Raw genomic sequence first — 20,637 nt, 5'->3', positions numbered from 1 at the left:
ACAAAAATACAGACAACCTAAATCATAAAATGGGCAAATGACCAGAATGGAAGTTTCTCCAAAGAAGCTATACAAATGGCCAATAAGCATACAAAAAGATGCTCAACATCATTAGTCACTAGGAAAATGCAAATCAAAACCACAATGAGGAGCCACTTCACACTTACTAGGGTGTCTTATAAATTTTTTAATGGAAAATAAATGTTGGCAAGGATGTAGAAAAACTGGAACCCTTATGCATTGCCGGTAGAAATATAAAATATTGCAGTCACTGTGGAAAACAGTTTTACAATTCTTCAAAAGTTAAACTTGGAATTAACAATTGTTCTCCTAACCATATATGTATATATGTATATACCTTCAAAAGAATCAAAAGCAGGGACTCAAACTAATACTTATATACTCATGTTCATAGCAGCACTATTCGTAATAGCTGAAAGATGGAAATAGCCTAAATGTCCATCAATGGATGAGTGAATAAACAGGTTATGATACAAACATGTAATTGAATATTATCCATCCATAAAAGAATGAAGTTCTGATACATGCTAAAATAACTCTTGAACCTCCAAGACATCATGCTAAGGAAAAGAAGTCAGACACAAATGATCACACACTGTATGATTTATTTATATGAAATCTCAAAAAAAAAAATCCACAGATCAAAATGTGGCTTGGTAGTTGCAAGCAGCATGGAGAAATAAAGAACAGAGAAACCAGCTAATCAGGAAGGGTCTTACTTTGGGTCGGTGGACATGCTTTAGAACCAGATTGAGGTGGTGATTGCTACAAGATGAATGTACTAAATGCCTCTGAAATGTTCACTTTAAAATGGTTAATTTTAAATTATGTGAATTGTGCCTCATCTTTTAAGAAAGACACAGGCAACCAGCATTTAGAATATATGAGTGAGACTAAGTAGAAATCAGTTGGTTCAAACTCATTACTTAAGACCTGTACATCAAGACTTTGATGTTAAAATGGCTCTTCTCTCAGTGGCATAGAGACCAACGTCCAAACCAAACCCAAATTGGGCGAAAAAAATATTGACCTTACAGTAATCCCAAACCCCAAATTGGGCAAAGAAATTACTGGTCTTACATTCCTTACCAACACCACCCTCCCCAGCTTTCTGATTTGTTGAAAGACCGCAGGGAAGAGGAAACATTTCAGAAATATTAAGGCAGAAGGAACCCAGATTGAAAGTATGTCACTATTCTAGAGGGAGCACTTTCACAGGTGAAGAGCTATAGTCTGAGGTCAGTAAAGAAAGAGCCCTGGTGATGAGCATCTCATACTTCATGGGCTCAGAAAGGCAGAAAGCCAAATAGAAACAGGCTGAGAAGTTTCTTTTATAATCTATAAATATTATATATAATATAAAAATATTATATTTATTATATATAATATATATTATATAATATAAATATATAAAATTATGTAGTGTATCTATATGTAAAGTATGTAGTATATATACTACATATATATATACTATGCGTAAGTTTTTTATGCATAAGGTTTTTATGTCCTATGTATATACTTAAATAAGTTCATAAGTATCATGATGTCATTATGAAGGAGGAGGAATTAGTCTTCAGGACATCTGATGTGCTGTGATGTCCATTATTGCTTCTATCTTAGAGCACTGTGGTTAAGTTCCTGTCTCCTATTTACATGACAACTTTAGGTCTGGCGACGTTCTCCTGCCCTTGTTCCATGCCTAAAGATCCAGGAATTGATCTTCTGTATTTGGCACAGTAATAAGACAAAGGAAACCCTATGGAGCCATCTGTGGCCCACCTGCATGAACACTTCACTTAGCCATTTTTTCCCTGGGATCTTGCCAAGTTTACAAGATGCTAATTAAGAATACACGCTCCCCTATTTCCCTTCTTTTCCTTTTTCCTTACCTCTTTTTTATTTCCCATCCTGTAGATATAATTGCATTACAAAAATTCAAATAACAAAATAGGAAACTACAGTAGATATAGAAGCTATAATCAGAGATGTAATTGAAGAAAATGCACCAGATAAAAATGCAGTGGCAAATCTTCAAGGAACTTTTATCTCAAATCCTCATCCCTTGGCCTCATCCAGGTTACTTATTTTTAATTCCAAAGATTAAAAAAAAAAAGAAGAAGATGGTCTAGTAATCATGGGAAAAAAAGTAAAAAGGAAGGGAATAAAATAATTCTTATTTTTCTTATATTTCTCAGTGCAAGACTAAGTGCCAGATCATAAAAGGTTCGTAGAATTTTCAGAAAACAGGCTGGGAACTAAGAATTTTAAATAACCAATTTATTTTTTATTTTTTATTTTTATTTATTTTTATTTATTTTTTATTTAATCTATTTAAGCCAAAAGAAAAAGACCCCAGTTCACCCATTTTTCCCACCCTCTACCCTTCATGTCTGGCAACCACCTATCTTTTCTCTGTATCTATGAGCTTGGTTTATTGTTGTTGTTGATTTTTGACATATGAGAGAGATCATACAATATTCGTCTTTCTCTGACTTATAGCATTCGCATAATGCCCTCAAGGTCCAAATGCAAATAGCAAGATTTCATTCTTACGTATGGCTGAATAACATTCTCCTATATACATATAATACATATGTATATATATATATGCATGTGTGTATACATATATGTATGTATGTGTGTGTACATATGTAATGGCTTTATTCATCCATCAATGGTCACTTAGGTTGTTCCTATGTTTTGGCCATTTTAAAAAGGCTGCTATGAACACAGGGGTGAATATATATCCTTTTGAGTTGATGTTTTCTTTTTTTTTTTTTTTTTGAGTTAATGTTTTCTATAAGAAAACACTTATTTTCTTCATATAAATGCCCATAAGTAGTATTGCTGGATCATAGGGTAGTTCTACTTTTCATTCTTTGAGGACCCACCATACTGTTTTCCATAGTGACTGCACCAATTTACATTCTCACCAACAGTGCATGGGGCTTCCTTTTTTCCACATCCTTACCAATATTGATTTCTTGTCTTTTTGATAACAGCAATTGTAACAGGTGTGAGGTGATATCTTATTGTGGTTTTGATTTGCTTTTCACTGATAATTGACAATGTGGAGAATCTTTTCATGTATCCAGTGGCCTTCTCTATGTCTTCTTTGGAAAAAGGTCTACTCAGAACTTCTGCAGGTTTTTTTAAATTGGATTGTTTGCCTTTTTTGTTTTTGCTATTGAATTAAATGAGTTCTTTATATATTTTGGATATGAGTCCTTCATCAGATATATGACTTACAATTATTTTCTCCCACTCAGTAAATTTCCTTTTTATTTTGTTGATGATTTTGTTTGCAGTGCAGAATTCTTTTAGTTTGATGTAATCTCACTTATTATTTCTAATTTTGCTGCTTTTGCTTAGCTTCAAATTTAAAGATTCATTACCAGGTCCTATGTCAAGGATATCACCTTTTGTATTTTCTTCTAGTTTTATGGTTTCAGGTCTTATATGTAAGTCTCTAACCTATTTTGAGTTAATTTTTGTGTATGGTGTAAGATAACTGGTTCATTCTTTGGTATCTGGTTGTCCAATTTTCCCAACACCATTTATTGAAGAGACTGTCTTTTTCCCCATCCTTTGCTCTTTTGACGTGGATTGGTTTTATATATATATATGTATATATACACATATATATTTTTTATTGCTTCTAGGCTCTCCATTCCATTCTATTGATCTGTGTGTCTGCTTTTATGCCAATACTACACAGTCTTGATTATTATAACTTTGTAATATAGTTTGATATCAAGGCATATGATGCCTCCAGTTTCGTTCTTTCTCAAGATTGCTTTGGCTATTGCAGTCTTTTGTGGTTTATACAAATTTCATTATTCAATCTATTTCTTTGAAAAATACCACTGAAACTTTGATAGTAATTACATACATTTGTATATTGCCTTGACTAGTATGGACATTTTAACAATCTTAATTATTTGTTAATATTAATTTTTAATTCAGAAGTACAGAATATCTTTCCAATTATTTGTGTCTTTATCAATTTCTTTCATTAATGTCTTATAGTTTTCAATATACAGGTTTTTCATCTCCTTGCTTGACTTTATATCTAGGTTTTTTTTATTCTTTTTTCTGCAATTATAAACGGAATTGTTTTTGTAATTTCCGTTTCTGATCATTTGTTATTAGTGTATAAAAACACAGTAGATTTTGAGTATTGATTTGTATGCTGCAACTTTACTGATTTATTAGTCCTAATAGTTTTTTTTTTTTGTGGAGTCTTTAAGGTTTCCTATTATATAGATATGTATATTACATATATAACTATAATTATATAACATGTCATCAGCACTTTTTTTTTTACTTCTTTCTTTTTGATTCTGCCAGTTTTACTTCTTTCTTTTCAATTTGGATGCTTTTTATTTCTCTTTCTTTTTTTTTTTCCTAATCGCTTTGACTAGGACTTCCAATAATGTATTCAATAAAAGTAGTAAGAGTGCACATCGTTCTGTTGTTATTTATTTTAAAGGGAGAGCTTTCAGCTATTCACTGTTGAGTGTGATGTTTATCTTGGACTTATATATGGCCTTTATTATATTGGGATACATTTCCTCTACAGTAGTTTTATTGAAAATTTTTATCATAAATGGGGATGCCTGGGTGGCTCATCAGTTGAGCATCTGCCTTTGGCTCAGGGCGTGATCCCAGAGTCCCAGGATCCAGTCCTACATCAGGCTTCCTGCATGGAGCCTGCTTCTCCCTCTGCCTGTGTCTCTGCCTCTCTCTCACATTCTCTCTCTGTGTCTCTCATGAATAAATAAATAAAATCTTTTAAAAAGTTTTTTATCATAAATGGGTGTTAAATTTTATCAAATGCTTTTTCTGCATTGATTGAAATGATTGTATAATTGTTACTTGTCCTTTCGTTAATGTGGTGTTGTCACATTGATTGACAGATGTTGAATAATCCTTGCATCCCTGGAAAAATCCTACTTTATGGTATATGATCTTTTTAATGTATAGTTGAATTTGGTTTGCTAAAATTTTGTTGAGGATTTTTGCATCTATGTCACAGATTATGCTAACCTCATAAAATGTGTTTGGAAGAAACCCCTCCACTTGTATTTTTGGAAGAGTTTGAGAAGGAGTGGTATTAATTCTTTTTTGAATGTTTGGGAGAATTCATCAATAAAGCCATCTGGTCCTGACCTGCTATTTGTTGGAAGATTTCAATTACTGATTAAAATTTCTTGCTAATAGTTGGTCTGTTTAGATGTTCTATCATTTTGATTCAGTTTTAGAAGGTTATATATTTCTAGGAATTTATTCATTTCTTCTAGGTCATCCAGTTTGTTGGCATATAGTTTATAGTAGTCTCTTATTTATGGTCCTTCATATTTCTTTTTATTAAGATTTTATTTATTTGAGACAGAGATAGAGAGAGAGAGAGCAGGAGGCGAGGAGAGAGAAGCAGAGTCCCCACTGAACAGGAACAGAGATGCTGAGGATTCCATGATCCTGGGATTGTAACCTGAGCTAAAGGCAGATACTTAACTGACTGAGCCACCCAGGCACCGCAGTCCTTTATATTTCTGTGGTATTAGTTGTAACATCTCCTCTTTCATTTTTGATTTTATTTATTTGAGTCCTCTCTATTTTTTCTTGGTAATTCTAGCTAAATGTTTGTCAATTTTGTTTATCTTTTCAAAGAACCAGATCCTTGTTTCCTTGATCAATTATCTGTTTAATCTCAGTTTTATTTCTGATCTAATCTTTGTTATTTCCTTTTAAATTTGGGCTGTGTTCTTCTTATTCTAGTTCCTTGAAGTGTAAAGTTAGATTTTCTTTCTTTGAGATTACTCTGATTTTTTTGAAGCAGGCATTTATCACTACATATTTCCCTCTAAGAACTGTTTTGTTGTATCTCATAAATTTTGGTATGTTACATTTTCATTTTCATTTGATTCAAGGTGTTTTTTGATTAAAAAAAACATTTTCATTTTTCATTTGATTCAAGAAGTCTTTTGACTTCTTCTTTAACCCATTGGCTGTTCAGTAATTTTTACATATTTATGTAAATTGTAATTTGTAAATATGTAATTTTTACATATTTGTGAATTTTCCAGTTTTCTTCCCTCTAGCCTTATACCCTTGTCGTTGGAAATGATTCTTGGTATGATTTCAATCTTCTTATATTTATTGAGACTTGTTTTGTGAACTAATGTGATCTGTCCTGGAGAATGTTTCACATGTATTTGAAAAGAATGTATATTTTACTCTTTTTGGACAAAATGTTCTGTATGTATCTTTGAATTCCATTTAGTTTAATGTGTCATAAATCCAGTTTTTTCATATTGATTTTTTATCTGGATGATCTCTCTAGTGATGTAAAAGGGGTATTGAAGTCACCTACTACTATTATATTGCTGTTAATTTCTCCCTTTAGGTCTATTAGTATTGCTTTATTTAATTAGATGTTTTTATGTTGAGTACATAAATATTTATAGTTCTCATATCCTCTTATTGAATTGACCCCTTATCATTATTTAAGATGCTTCTTTGTTCCCTATTACAGTCTTTGTTTTAAAATCTATTTTGTCTGATATAGGGATAGCTACTCCAGCTTCCTTTTGGTTTCCATTTGCATGAACATCTTTTTCCATCCTTTCATTTCTAAAAGTTAAAGTGACTACTTTATGTGCAACCTGACATCTAAAGTGTGTCTTTTATAGGCAGCATTTGGATGAATCTTGTTTTATACATTCAGCCACTCTATGTCTTTTGAGTCAAGAAAGAAGCCAGTTCTCTGTTTAATCAACTTTTTTTCGTAAGTTATCTGGCTTTTCCCTCTGATTGTTTTTAAGATGGCATTGCTTTTGGTGTTTTGTTATGTCATTATGATGTACTTACTTGAGCATCTCTTCGAAAGGCGGTATCGTATAGTGGCTAAGAGCATGAACTCAGGACCCAAATTGCTCTTATAAATTCCCCATTATGAAAACTTGGGCATTTTATTTAAGGTTTCTGTGCCTCAATTAGCTCGTATGTTGTGAGGATAAAGTATATATATATATATATATATATATATATATATATACACACACACATATTGTTTAGAATTCTGTCTGGCTTGTGTTGAACACTTTTTGTTTGTTTTAATCCTTTTTTTCTTGCTTATGACTTATTAAATTTCCTGGATCAGAGATTCACTTAGGAAATGTGTCTTTCCACATTTATACATTCAAATATTTCTGCTTCCTCATTCTTTCTGTTATATCCTGCAACATTGACTAGACTTTGTTAAAGCATTTCATTCTATCATACAAGTCTCTTCATGTCTTATTTTTTTTCAGATAGTTTTTCCAGTTTGCTAATTTTTTTCTACAACTATTTCTAATTCACTGATTAGCTCTTTCAGTTTCTTTTTTTTCTTTATTTTTTTTTTTTTTAGAAAAAGATTTTACCCACTTATTCATGAGAGACACAGAGAGAGAGAGAAGCACAGACACAGGCAGAGGGAGAAGCAGGCTCCATGCCGGGAGCCCAACGTGGAACTCAATCCCAGGTCTCCAGGATCACACCCTGGGCTGAAAGCAGTGCTAAACCGCTGAGCCACCCGGGCTGCTGCTCTTTCAGTTTCTAATTTCATTTCTAGGGTCTCTGTTACTTTATCTACCTAATCTCTAGGATTCTGGTAATTTCTCTTTTTAGTCATACTTTTATACTATCTTTTTTAAAAGACTTGTTAAACATATTACTTTATTTTTATCAGCTAATTCTAACATCTGGCGATTAAATATCTGATCCTATGGATTTTTCTTTAATATGACTTTCACTCAGATAGCTTGGATTCTCCTATGTCTAGAGATACTTCCTGGAATGTCAGCTATGGGAATTCCCTGTGATTGGTTAACTGCATTTCTCCAGAGAAGATTTACTTTTGCTTCCTTTGGGTTTGGTTAAGGCCTGAGATTAAGATTCATTATTAAGTGCTGCCTTGACATCTGAAACCTGGAGGGCCTCAAATGGCCTAAGCACAACTCTCCTTCCCTACTCTACTCCTTTGGGTAAGGCCTTCCCACCAAACAACCTTACTTATCATGGAGACCACGCACAGTGCCTGTTTATCTCTGAATAGCAAGTTTTAGTTTCTCGCCAGGTTACATGATTATGCAAACAGGCCAATCACATCCTCCCTCAGGAATCAGAAGTCACTCTAGCCTCTTAATACTACAGAGATTGACACTCACAGCCCTTGTTTTCCACTCTGTTTGCAAGTGCAACAGTGTGACCTGGTATGACACAGTATCCACCTTCCCCTAGGCTGGGAGTGTATATGATTAATAAATTGCCATCCCTCTTCTCTGTCCAGCGTTGGGTGGCCATATTCAGCCATACTCATGTCCCTAGAGCAGGAAACTCTCCCTCACCAATAGGATGAAGAGAAGGCATGAAAACATAGAGCTCTGAGGTCATTACCAACATATTACACTTCAACTCAGTTTCTATCTTGATAGTTTGGATACCCAATTATAATGTAAATTCAGGCCTTAACCCCAAGTAAGTGCAAAGCACAGTTTATACCCTTCTCTAAGTAGTTTTTTTTTTTCTCATTCATTCTTTTTCTTCTTTACCCAGAGTCAAAGACAAGAAATATACCCACCATCTCTCTAGAGAGTGTTTTTGCTTTCTATGGGGCTGTGGGGCTGGAGAGTCCTTTAGCAATTCTCTGTAGGTGAACTTCTCCAATTTGACTTTTAGCCCTGGTTTATTTCCTACCCCTACACATAAATCCACTCAAGCCACCCTCAAATGAAACATTAATGCTTCTGCTTATTTACTATATAGTTTCTCCCTCTCTTATCCTTTCTACAGAATTTAATTTTTCTGTAATTTTATTATTTTTTAATTTTGATTGCACTATAGCAAAATTTAATTCTTGCTCCATCATTTATTAAAAATCTGCTTATGGAGTACCTGGGTGGCTCAGTCAGTTAAACATCAGACTCCTGGTTTCAGCTCAGGTCATGATCTCATGGGTCCTGAGACTGCGCTCGGCATTAGGCTCTGCAATCAACACAGAGTCTGATGGAATTCTCTCTTTCCCTCTCCCTCTGCCCTTTCTCCCACTCACTCACACAAACACTCTCTCTCTCTCATAAATAAGTAAACAAAGCTTTAGAAAATTACTTTAAAAAATATTTTTGCTCATATATATTATACAGATGCACTCTTTTTTTTATTATACAAGAAGTTTTCTAAACATTACTCTCTCTCTCTCCCTCTTCCCTATTTCCTCTCTCTCTCCCCTACTTCTCTCTCTTTCTCAATCTTTTTCTCTCTCACACATATGCATGCACACACACACACACACACACAATATAAAACTTGAACTTCTCTGCATGTCATTATGTGTTCCTCAAGCATGTGATTATATTGGCTTCACAGCATTTAAGCATAGAAATGTAGATAATTTAGCTAATTTCTATTTTCAGACATTAAGATTTCACAAATCTTACTGTTTTTACAGTTCTAAACAGTGCCACAACTAATATCCTTGTATAAGAAAATCTTTGTATCTTTGATTATTTCCTTAGAATAGATTCTTGGATGTGTTATTATCCTGACAAAGGGTATGAACTCTTTTAGGGCTCTTGATGGATTTTACCAAATTGCTTTCTAGAAAGGTTGTAGCAATTTGCAATTCACTGCAGTATGTGATAGGTGAAAAGTGCTGTCTGTTCGGTGATTTAATGTGCGCTTCCTGATTACTCATGAGGTTAGACACTAACTGGATGTACTATATGTTTAACCAATTCCCTTGTAAGCATATCAGGTGATTTTAATTATCCTGTTTGAAGCTTTGTTCTTTACTCAAAATATTGGTGAATCTTCCTCTAAGCATAACACTGTGTTAGAACTAAGGATTAGCTCAACAGCCCAACATACTTCAATACCCATGGAATAACTGGCATACAAGGGAACAATTATGTAATGATGCAAGGAAATGTAGCGGCAAATGAAGGCTTCTGCTCAGCAAACCCACTGCTGTATAAAAGCAAAGATCCTTATTTCACTGTTTTGAATAATCAAAATGAGGCTTAATATAATTTCATGCTTTCTATTGAGAAGGAAAATACCATATTGAAATCTGACTTTAAATGATTTTTAATTTGGCTATTTTACAGCTAATATTGTTCTTCCACCCCAGGGGTATTTTGAAACCATTCAACATGTCTATTTTCTGTACCAACATCTTGCTCAAACCCACTGCTTGTTTCCATTATCTCTGGGAAGAGATCTGCTAATTGTCACCTAAAGGAATTCTGAGATATTATTTAACAAACTATTACAATTTAATACAATGATACTAAAACCATTGGCTTTTCTCTTAGTTTTATAAATCACATTCTTATGAAATTAACTCTTTCCTTCTAAAAATATTCTTTTCATGTGAAACATCCCTTGGAACAATCATTTGTCTTGTTCTTATATTATTATCCATAACAATTTCTCATCTTAATAAGGGCCACTCATGTGGATATCTCAATGAAATTCTGTGAAATCTCCACCAAGATGCTTTTTTTAAATCCCAGATAAAAAAGCTTTACATCTCTTCATTCCCTTGATATCCAGAGACAGAGGGTCAGTTGACCATGGATGCTGCAGGCGAGAATAAAAACATGTGTATGCATCTCATTTGCACCAGAGGACAAAAGAGAAATATATATTTTTCCATTTGAAATAATACAACTAGGTAAAATCTAATGCAGGGGAAAAGTAGACTGTGTATCAAGCAGCTCTTTTATTGAGAGAATAATTTTTGTTTTATTATGAAAAATTTTACACTATTTTCTAGGTGCATGGGCTTCATGAAGGGTCTCTTAGCATTGTAGGTTGCCAGAACTAAGAAGTGTTTTGTATAATCTACGTTGCTGCAGGCCTAATCCTGGTAGATGAGATGGGCTATTGAGGACATCATTTTGGAAATTTTAAAGAAAGATGTATCTTTATTGAAAAGGGGAGAGAGGGGTGCCTGGGTGGCTCAATTGAATAAGTGTCTGACTCTTAATTTTGGCTCAGGTCATGATCTCAGAGTCGTGAGATTGAGCCCCATGTTGGACTCTGTGCTAGGTGTGGAACCTGCAAAAGGTTCTCTCTCTCCCTCTCCCTCTGCCTCTCCCCCTCTCAAATAAATAAATCTTTTTTACAAAAAAAGAAAAAAAAAGAGAAGAAAGAGAGGGAGGGAAAGAAAGAAAGAAGGGAGAAATCTACAGAGTGGCGAGGCAATGAACTGTTTTCAGCTGGTTTTTTCTGTCCATCTGTAGTCAGCTTTGCTGATCTTGACTGGTCTCCTCCAGCATGCTAGCTTGAGCTTGCTCTCATGGTAAGAGCACAGCTCAAGAGGAAGAAGGAGGAGGAGGAGGAGGAGGAGGAAAAGGAGGAGAATAGGTATATGCAAACCTCTCAAGTCCTAAGCTTGAAACTAGCATGCTGGAGTCTCTGCCGTTTTCTAGTGTCCAAGCAAATTCCATTATCCATCCAGACTTAAGAAATAGGGAGAGGGACTCCACCTCCTGATGGGAAAACTTGCAAAGTTGTGTTTCAAAGGGGATGGATAACAGAAGAATAAAGAATTAGGGCTATTTTTGAAATTCATCTACCAAAATGATAACAATTGTCTACTATAAAGTTGCATATATTATACCTCCCAATTTTACCTTAAGTTTATCATCTCCTACAATATAATTTCAATAATAATAAATTATGCTATATTTACCTCCAAATCTATTACATAAATAACTTTATTGATAAGGATCTTCTGGGACATATATATAGCTAGATCATTCCCTTAATATCTATATAAGGTTTAATAAATTAATGCATCATTACTTAAGCATTTCCCTATTGATGAAAATGGCCAAGGCTTGGAGTGTCTTATTTCCTTCCACTGATACTCCTTTGGCCAAAACTCTGTCATATAGCCTCCATCAAAGTACAAGGGAAGCTGGGAAATGTAGTTTTCTTATGTGCTCAGGACTAGGAACAATGCTGATGAACATTTACTTAGCTTGTGTTTCTGATGATATATTTTCTGTATGTGATATTTCTATTATTATTTGAAAATGCTGTAAGATTCAAAAGGGAACAAATCTTGCATAATGCCAGATCTTTTAAAATTGTAAAAATAAGCAAATGCTCCCTTCCTATCCCATCCCAACTCTAGAGGTAAACAGTGTTAACAATTTAGAGCTTATCCTAGTTTGTTTGTGAAACACACATCTATTTATCAAGTATCTATCTGTTTATCTATGTCAGTTACACATATACATGTTAGGACAGTGTTGTGTTCCTCCCCCCCTCCAAATTCATATGTTGAAATCCTAAAGCAGTCTCAAAATGTGAGTCCTATGTCTATCTCCAATTAAAGTAAAATGAGGTCATTTGAGTAGGCCCTAATGCAATATGATTGGCGCCCTTATGAGGAGGGGAATTTGGCCAAAGACATGCACAGAAGGAATGCCACGTGCAGACACAGGGAGAAGGAGGCATTTATAAGCCAAGGAGAGAGGCCGCAGAAGAAGCCAATCCTGCTGACACCTTGATTTCAGATTCTTAGTCTCCAGAACTGGGAGAAAATAAACTTCTGCTGTTTAAGCCCTCCAGGCTGTGGTACTTTGTTATGGCAGCCCTAGGAGACAAATACACTCTACATAATTGCACATAAATTATATGCTTTCAAACTCCTTCACATTCCCCATTGTACATAAACCTCCTCCCATTCCACTTTTTTTTTTGGCTGCAAATAAATCTTTTTAAGTTTTTGCCTATATTTTTTTTAAAAGCAGTGATTTTTCATTTACATTTTCTCAGTTTCAAGTGAAGAATATAGAATTTTTTTTCACATGTTACTATTTGCTTATTTGCATTTTTCCTTCTGTAAGTTCACTATTTGTGCCATTTATCTATCTTTAAAATCATCTTGTTCCCTTTATTTCTAATGTGAAGGAATCTGCGTGTTATGGATAACGACACTCTGTTGTATAAGTTGCAAAGATTTTTCTCCCGAGCTATCATTTGTATTTTGACTTGGTTTATGGGAACACTTTGATTTATAGATGCTTTACATTTTTCTCTTTCTTTGTGAGCTTCCATTCATACTATGCTGATTGTTGTGGGATAGAGCATGATAAGCAAGTCAGAATCTCCTGTCCTCAGGAAGATTATAGTCTCTTGGTTAGTTGAGACAGGTACATAAACATGCAGAATACAAGCAGCATATTAAGACATCATGAAAGAACAAAGACTCAAGCTGGGACAAGAAGGAGAAGAAAGAGTTTACAAAGAGAGCATTCATGGAGCATCTTGAAACATGAGGTGAACCAAAAAAGCATGTCTACCTAGTCCATGAGACCTGTTTATGAAAGCCTCCCGCCCACAGTTTCTGAAATAGCAGCCTTACACGTATTCCTTTCTTTGTTTGACTGTTGATGTTTAAGAGTAGCAGGTGGGGGTGAGGTGTGGAAATAGTAGGCAAGAGAGAGATGGAAAGAAAATTAATCTTTCCTTAAGGCTTCGAGGAAAAGCTCAGAGCAGAGCAGGTTCAGCAAGGTGGCAGGGCCCCTGACATCTGGGCTGGCATCTGGGCTCCATCTCCTCCCCAGGCAAGTGATGAACTGTCAGCTGTCGCCAATTCTTTTTTTTTTTATTAATTAATTAATTTATTTATTTATTCATGAGAGACACACAGAGAGAGAAGCAGAAACGTAGGCAGAGGGAGAAGCAGGTTCCATGCAGGGAGCCCGATGTGGGACTTGATCCCAGGAACCCAGGATCACTCCCTGGGCTGAAGGCAGACGCTCAACCACTGAGCCTCCTGGGCGTCCCTCACCAATTCAGAATGACACCCTGGGCCTTGTGGCACAGCTCAGGACCAGCCAGGGTATTAAGTGCTCACATGTCCATGTGCTCTGAAGACACCGAGAGTCATATTTGGCCATGCCTATGAGAAAGCAGCTTCCCATATTGAGGAGGGTGCGTGTGCAGAGGCGCCCTACCTGCGCAGGAATCCTGGCTAGCACTTTCCTACTCTGGGGCTTCCCTACTTGGTGACTTTACCTCTCTCTTCTCTGATGAATTGAGATTAATAATACAGCCTACCTCATGGGGTAAGAAGCTAAGTGGGATAATATATATAAGGAGTTTCAATCAGTGCCTATGCTAAGGGCTCAATATACACCAGAACTATTATCTTACAAGCTTTGTCAATCTCCCCAACAAAAAGTATATTTGTATTTTTATTAGCATCCTTGTTGTACAGATAGGGAAACAGAGTGTCAAAAGATGGACCTACCCCCCCCCCCCCGAAGCTTGGCAGATAGCACAACTTGTGTGTAGACCAAGGATGGCAGATCCCAGAACAAGGGTTCATAATCCCCACACTGTGGTCTCCCCCACCAGAAAGCACATACCAGCCAAGATGTCTAGAAGCATTTTTTTCTACTCCCTTGGCAGAAATTGTTGCTTGCATTGGGGTAGTTTCAAGGTAAGGAGAGCAAAGCCAAACAGCGTCATCTAAAGAAGAAGGGGCAAAAGAACTTTTCTCTAGTATATTCCTCCAGGCTCATTTAATTATCCAGATAAACGAAACCTTAGACCTACCTTTATTTGGGGCCCATAGACCAAATCTAAGGGCAAACTTCCTTGCTGAAGTTGTCTCGATGTGATCTTTCTTGGCCTGTAGCAGGAGACCAACATTCCTCCAAACGGCCACGGAGCAAGCACTGATGCCCGTTGGAACTGGACCCGTCAGAAGGCAGCCAACAAAGAAGCGGCCAACAAGGTCGACAGTTTTCCTCTCTGTACAATTCTTTTCCTGTCTGATCACTTGGCAATGGGAATCATTTAATCTGATTTGTAGTCTCTACATCTTGCCAGGACCTCACATTCTCAAAATATTTTAGAAAGGAAATTTAAAACACTGCCTATAAAGTAGAATACCTACTTAAGATATTCTTTAAAAAAAAAAAAAAGATTGTATTTATTTATTTGACAGAGAGCGAGAGAGAGAACAAGCAGGGGGAGGGGCAGAGGGAGAGGGAGAAGCAGACTCCTCACTGAGGAGGGAGTGCCACATGGGGCTTGATCCAAGGACCCTGGGATCATGACCTGGACCCTGGGATCATTACCTGAGCCAAAGGCAGACGCTTAACTGATGAGCCACCCAGGCACCCCTACTTAAGATATTCTTAACAGAAGAGCTGCTGTATTAAAAGGGAGTTCTCAGCCAAGATGGTGGAGAGCTGCACATGGCCTTGAAACTCCCATGGCAAGAGTCAACTCAACTTCAAAGAAGGAAGAATCGCAGGCAGCTCAGGAGACTTTTGACAGCCATCAAGAGACATTGCAGAAAGAGACTATCTGCCATTCCCATTCCCCCTCAAAAAAAAAAAAAAAGCCCAGGCATGAAGGAAAAAGATTTCAAATGTATCCCCAAATGCAGAAGGACATTCAATGCCTCACCATCGCTTCAGCCAACTCTTCCTCACATTCTAAAATTGAATACAACTGGGCTTTCAATTAGAACAAGTGGTTACTTTATGTGGGGACATTTTAAGTTAGTGTTATTTTTTAGACTCCCTTGTTGGATTTTCAAGTCCCAACACTGAGATGAAAAAGATATTTTGCAGTTCCTTTACTTCTTCCAACTTCTTGAAGCCCAAAGATCCTGAATAAACCACTGAGCATGAAGCCAGGTCTATTACAAACGCCACATCCTTGGCTTTAAACACACCTTTGCCACCTTGGAGCCGTTGTTCAGTGCTCAGGAGTCTAGGTCTTCAAATCAGGGATGCTCTGTCCAACAGTGTACAGTAAATGTCATTACATCTATGTGTCTCCACATCTGCATCTATAGATCCTGAAAAAAAAAATTCAGATGGACAACAGATGATGAAATCATAATATATTTATTAAAGGAATGCTCTTTAATAGGCATGTTTCCACTCTTTCAAACTAATGTCATAGAAAGAATAAAATCTGTCCCCCCCCCCCACACACACACACACACACTGTTAAGGAGAAATTTTCAGTCTTACTAGGACAATTTTTAGGTTTTAGTAATTAGAGCTGAACTATACAACTGGACCAATAGACTTGCAGTGCATACTCTGTTTACTGGAGAGGCAACAAAAGACTGAGACGTAAAGTGCAGGAAACTGCCCTGTTCAAATCCTGGCTCTGCTGCTTCCTGTGATTATGAACTTGTTAGAATTATTTTGTCAACACACAGTGAAGAGAAAGCTGTTTAGATTTATTTGAACTCAATTCAACTAAACAAATAATTACCGAGTGCTTGTTATGTTTCAGAAATTGTGCTTGGCATGGCAAAGCCTCAGAGATGAACAGGCCATGGTAGTACTGCCCCAACAGCTTATTGAGAAGAAAGGATAAGAGGATAATGTATATATAATTGTAGCACGAGGTAAAATGTGAGAAGTCCGATGAAAGAATCACCAATAATTGTTTGGGGAAGGAGAGTGGAGAAAGCCCAGATCGGGCAGGAGGGAACAGGAGCAGTTTCAGAAAGAGAGAGGGTAGTGATGGTGGCAGGAGGAAGTAGAAGGCAGAGCAGGGTGTTGCCTAGGAACAAACACATAGACGCTAGAAAAAAAGGCGTTCTCAAAGAATATGAAGTCATCTGCTCTGGTAGATACACAAACATTGAGAGAAATAAGACTAGAAATCAAAGCAGGATCTGGAATGCTGGGTGTGGAGTCCTTACTTAACTCCAAAAGCAATAAAAGCAGCAACATTCGCTGATATGCACCAAGTGCCTCTGGAAGCTTCCAGAAAGAGATGAAATACTGGCTTAAACTCTAGATGCAAAGATACTAAATCAATAGGAAGCAACATTATGAGTTTTCTTGTGTGAAAATAGCAGATTAAACTTTGAATGGAAATTTATAAATTAATTTACAATTTTTAAGAATGTGTTGGAACTTTATCACATTTTACCAAGAGGCAGCCTCTCTGAAAGACCTTTTTTGCAGGAATTGAAATAATTAAATTGAAGATTCAGTGTACCTTTTCAATCATTTTATTAAAAAACTCATTTTGGTTTTCTCTGAGGGAGAGATAAACCACTGCTTAAGGAAGTGGCTAAATCTTTTTTTAAAAAACTACTGTATTCACCATAAAATATATGACACTCTTCCCGAATACCATCTAATAGAAGCTGGTCACATCAAAATCAGAAAAAACTTGCCCTTTCAAAACGAGCTTTTTGTACTCGTCTTTAAACCAGATGTTACAAGTACAAAGGTGATTGAGATATAATCTAGAATAGGAGAAGAAGAGCTTATAAACAAATCATTACAGCACAGTAATGAAGGAATACACAGTGTGACTGTGGTGGGGAAGGAGGGCTTAGCACAGCTTTACTGAATATTTGATTTGAGTCTTGAACGTAACAGGAGCTACATGTGCTTATGGGGTAGTGAGCATGTTCTTTCTAGACTGAGGGAACAGTAGGTGCAAACGCTTGAAATTAAGACAAGCACAAGTAGCTAATTGCTGGAGAGCAAATGGTTTGATGTGTCTGGGTATCAGAAAAGCTACGGGTGGTGTTCAAGCAGGGGAATGGTGTGCTCCTAGTCTGCTAGGTTGACAGCATGGTGGGTGTGTAGATGCTGAATTGTAGGTAAGAAGTATGCGTAAGAGATCCGGTAAGAGCAATAGTCCAGATGAAAAATGACAAAGGATGAGACCTACTGTTAACTGGGATTGAGTATAACTGAGATATGTATTCCAGGAGAAAGCTATTTATATGTGTATGCCTTTATCAAGATTTATGTGTATATTCTTTTACAGATTTTATTTATTTGTCTGAGAGAGAAAAATAGCAAGAGGGAGCATGAGCTGAGGGTGGGAGAGGGATAAGGGAGAAGGAGAGGGAGAGGGAGAAGCAGACTGAGGGAGAGGAAGAAGCAGACTCCCCACTGAGCATGGAGCCTGATGCAGGGCTCGGTCCCAAGACACTGGGGTCATGACCTGAGCTGAAGGCAGACACTGAACTGAGTGAGCCACCCAGGTGCCCTGAGATTTATGTATTATGAGTTTGGGTGACTGAAGAAATACAGCCAGATATAGCTGGTAGAGAGTTGGAAATGGACACCTGGGAGTGAGAAAATAGGAAAGGGACCTGTATTTGACAGAAATTAGAAGAAAAGTTGTATTAGGAGCTATGGAAGGAGATAATCATCCAGAAGAGGGTGTTGAAAATCATTTATGGGCTTGGAATCCAGCACTGTGTCTGGCAGATAGTGAGCACTCAAGTAGTATTTGTTGCATGGATGATGGATTGAATGAGAAATGAATATCTACCATTCCCTTCTGGAACATTCATTCCCTGGAATGTAGGGCTCCATGTTCCCTTGATTTCTCTTATGTCTCTGTTTCTTATCATGCTGCTTTGTCTACCTGTTTGTTCTCTTCATACGGATGTTCCCCCCTTAGTCTATCCACAAAGACAAAAGGCAGGATCCCTTCACTTAAAGACTTCACAATCTACCAAGGAGCCAATTTTTCAAGCCTCAAGAAAGTCAAGAAATGTGAGAAATAAAGTGTCCAGTGAAATGGACACATATACATTCAATGGGAGTCTTAGAATTGTTTCAGTAAAAAATATTTCAGAAACATAAATCCAGGTTGCTGTGGGTTGAAGAATAAATGAAAAGGTGAAGAAGAAGATATAGGGAATCATTTTAAGTTTAGTAACAATAGGGTGGAAAGAGATAAAGCTGTATCTGGAAGTGGGGGCAATGTCAAAAGTTGTTTTGTTTAGAGAAAAGGGGTTCAGGACATGGAAAAGTTGACCAAGAACCCAACAAAACCTAACAAATATTGTCTTTGACCTCAGGGAGCTAATTATTTATTATAGAAAACAGACACGTAAATTTACTGGGAAGGTAGAGTGTAATAGATATTATGACCAGCCTGGAATGTGCCAGCTGGAGAGTCTGCAATGCCATCCTGAAGAGAATATGACCCAATGCCTGATCTGAATCTAAAAGAGATATAGAAGCTCAGCCTGCAGATACCAAGGAGACTGGGATGCTGGGTAGAGAGAATAGTGGGAACAAAGGCAGACGAATATTAAAAACATAAGGATCACAAGTCATTTGTCATTTTCTCTCAGCCTGTGGAATGCATTTTCATTTCATTAACAATTTCTTCTGAAAAGCAAGATTTTAATTTTTCTAAAATTCAATTTATCAAATTGCATTTTGTGTCCTAAAAGAAGCTTTGTGTAATTCAAGTCATGATTATATCCTATATTTTCTTGTATTATTTTTATAGTTTTAGCTGTTAAAATTTAGGTCTATGCTCTGTTTAGAGTTACCTTCTGCATATGATGTGAAATAAGAGTCTATTTCTGCATTAGGGTATCTAATTGTTCCAGCAGAATTTGTTGAAAAATAATCATTTTCCCATTGAATTACCTTGTCACTTTTGTTGAAAACCAATTAACTATGTATTTATGGATCTATTTCCAGACTTCTGTTTTGTTCAATTGATTTATATGCCTATTCTTATGCCAATATCATGTGGTCTTCACTATTGTAGCTTTACCGTCTTAAAATTAAGTGGTATGATTTTTTCCAACTGTATTCTTTCCCAAAATTGTTTTGGTCCTGTGAATTTCCATAAAAATGTTAAAGTAATCCTCTTACTTTCGACAACAACAAAAAAGCCTAAAAATTTTATTGGGATTTCACTGAATCTATAGATTATTTCAAGCAAAATGATACCTTAATATTAAGGCCTTTGTACCCTGAACATGGTATAGATTTCTATTTCTTTAGGGCTGCTTTAATGTCACTCAGCACTGTTTTTGCAATTTTTAGTGCACAGGTTTTATATATTTTGTGGGTTTTATGCCTAAGAATTTCATATTTTTGATGTTATTATAAATAATTTTTTAAATGTCCCACTGTTGGGGTACCTGGGTGGCTCAGTTGGCTAAGCATCTGACTTCAGTCAGGTCGTGATCTCAGGATCCTGGGATGGAGCCCTATATTGGCTCTCTGCTCACCAGGGACTCTGCTTGTCCCTCTCTCTCTCTGCCTGCCCCCATACTCTGTCTCTCTCTCAAATAAATAAATAAAATCTTTCTTAAAAATGTCCAATTGTTTGCTGGTTGCATAGAGAAATAGAATTTCTTTCATACTGACCTGGTATCCTACAACCTTTCTAAACTTACTTACTACTTTTTTTATAGACTCTGATAAAGGACTTATATCCAGACTATATAAAGAACTTATAAACTCAGTAGTAAATGGACAAACAGCCTGATCTTACAAAGGCAAAAGCTTTTAGCAGACTCTTATCAAAGAAGATATACTAGTGGCAAATGTATGAAAAGATCATTAGTCATTAGCAAAATATAAATTTAAAAAATTTGTATATAATTACAAACTACTGGAATGAGTAACCTTAAAAAGATTGACAATGCAGGATTCCTGGGTGGCTCAGCAGTTGAGCGTCTGCCTTTGACTCAGGGTGTGATCTCCAGGAATCCAAGATCGAGTCCCACATGGGGTTCCTTGCAGGGAGCCTGCTTCTCCCTCTGCCTATGTCTCTGCTTCTCTC

General features: G+C 36.4%; 1 long non-coding RNA gene across 4 annotated transcripts in view; it reads right to left on the bottom strand.

Annotated features, from left to right (window-relative positions):
• LOC112678492 (uncharacterized) overlaps positions 1 to 20,637 on the bottom strand; it is an 89,857-nt gene that overhangs the window by 62,780 nt on the left and 6,440 nt on the right. For 2 of the 4 annotated variants that reach the window (XR_007407136.1, XR_007407137.1), the window contains exon 4: positions 10,137 to 15,904. This is a non-coding gene — a long non-coding RNA (uncharacterized LOC112678492). Of the gene's footprint in view, positions 1 to 10,136; positions 15,905 to 20,637 lie in introns of those variants that run through there. The other 2 variants (XR_004810619.2, XR_007407138.1) reach the window with 2 other exon arrangements.

Source organism: Canis lupus, chromosome 29 (assembly GCF_003254725.2).
Source record: "Canis lupus dingo isolate Sandy chromosome 29, ASM325472v2, whole genome shotgun sequence".
In the NCBI taxonomy this organism is placed as follows: Eukaryota; Metazoa; Chordata; class Mammalia; order Carnivora; family Canidae; genus Canis; species Canis lupus.
The sequence above is the reverse complement of the archived record's forward strand: the minus strand, read 5'-3'. Positions and strand labels throughout refer to the sequence as shown.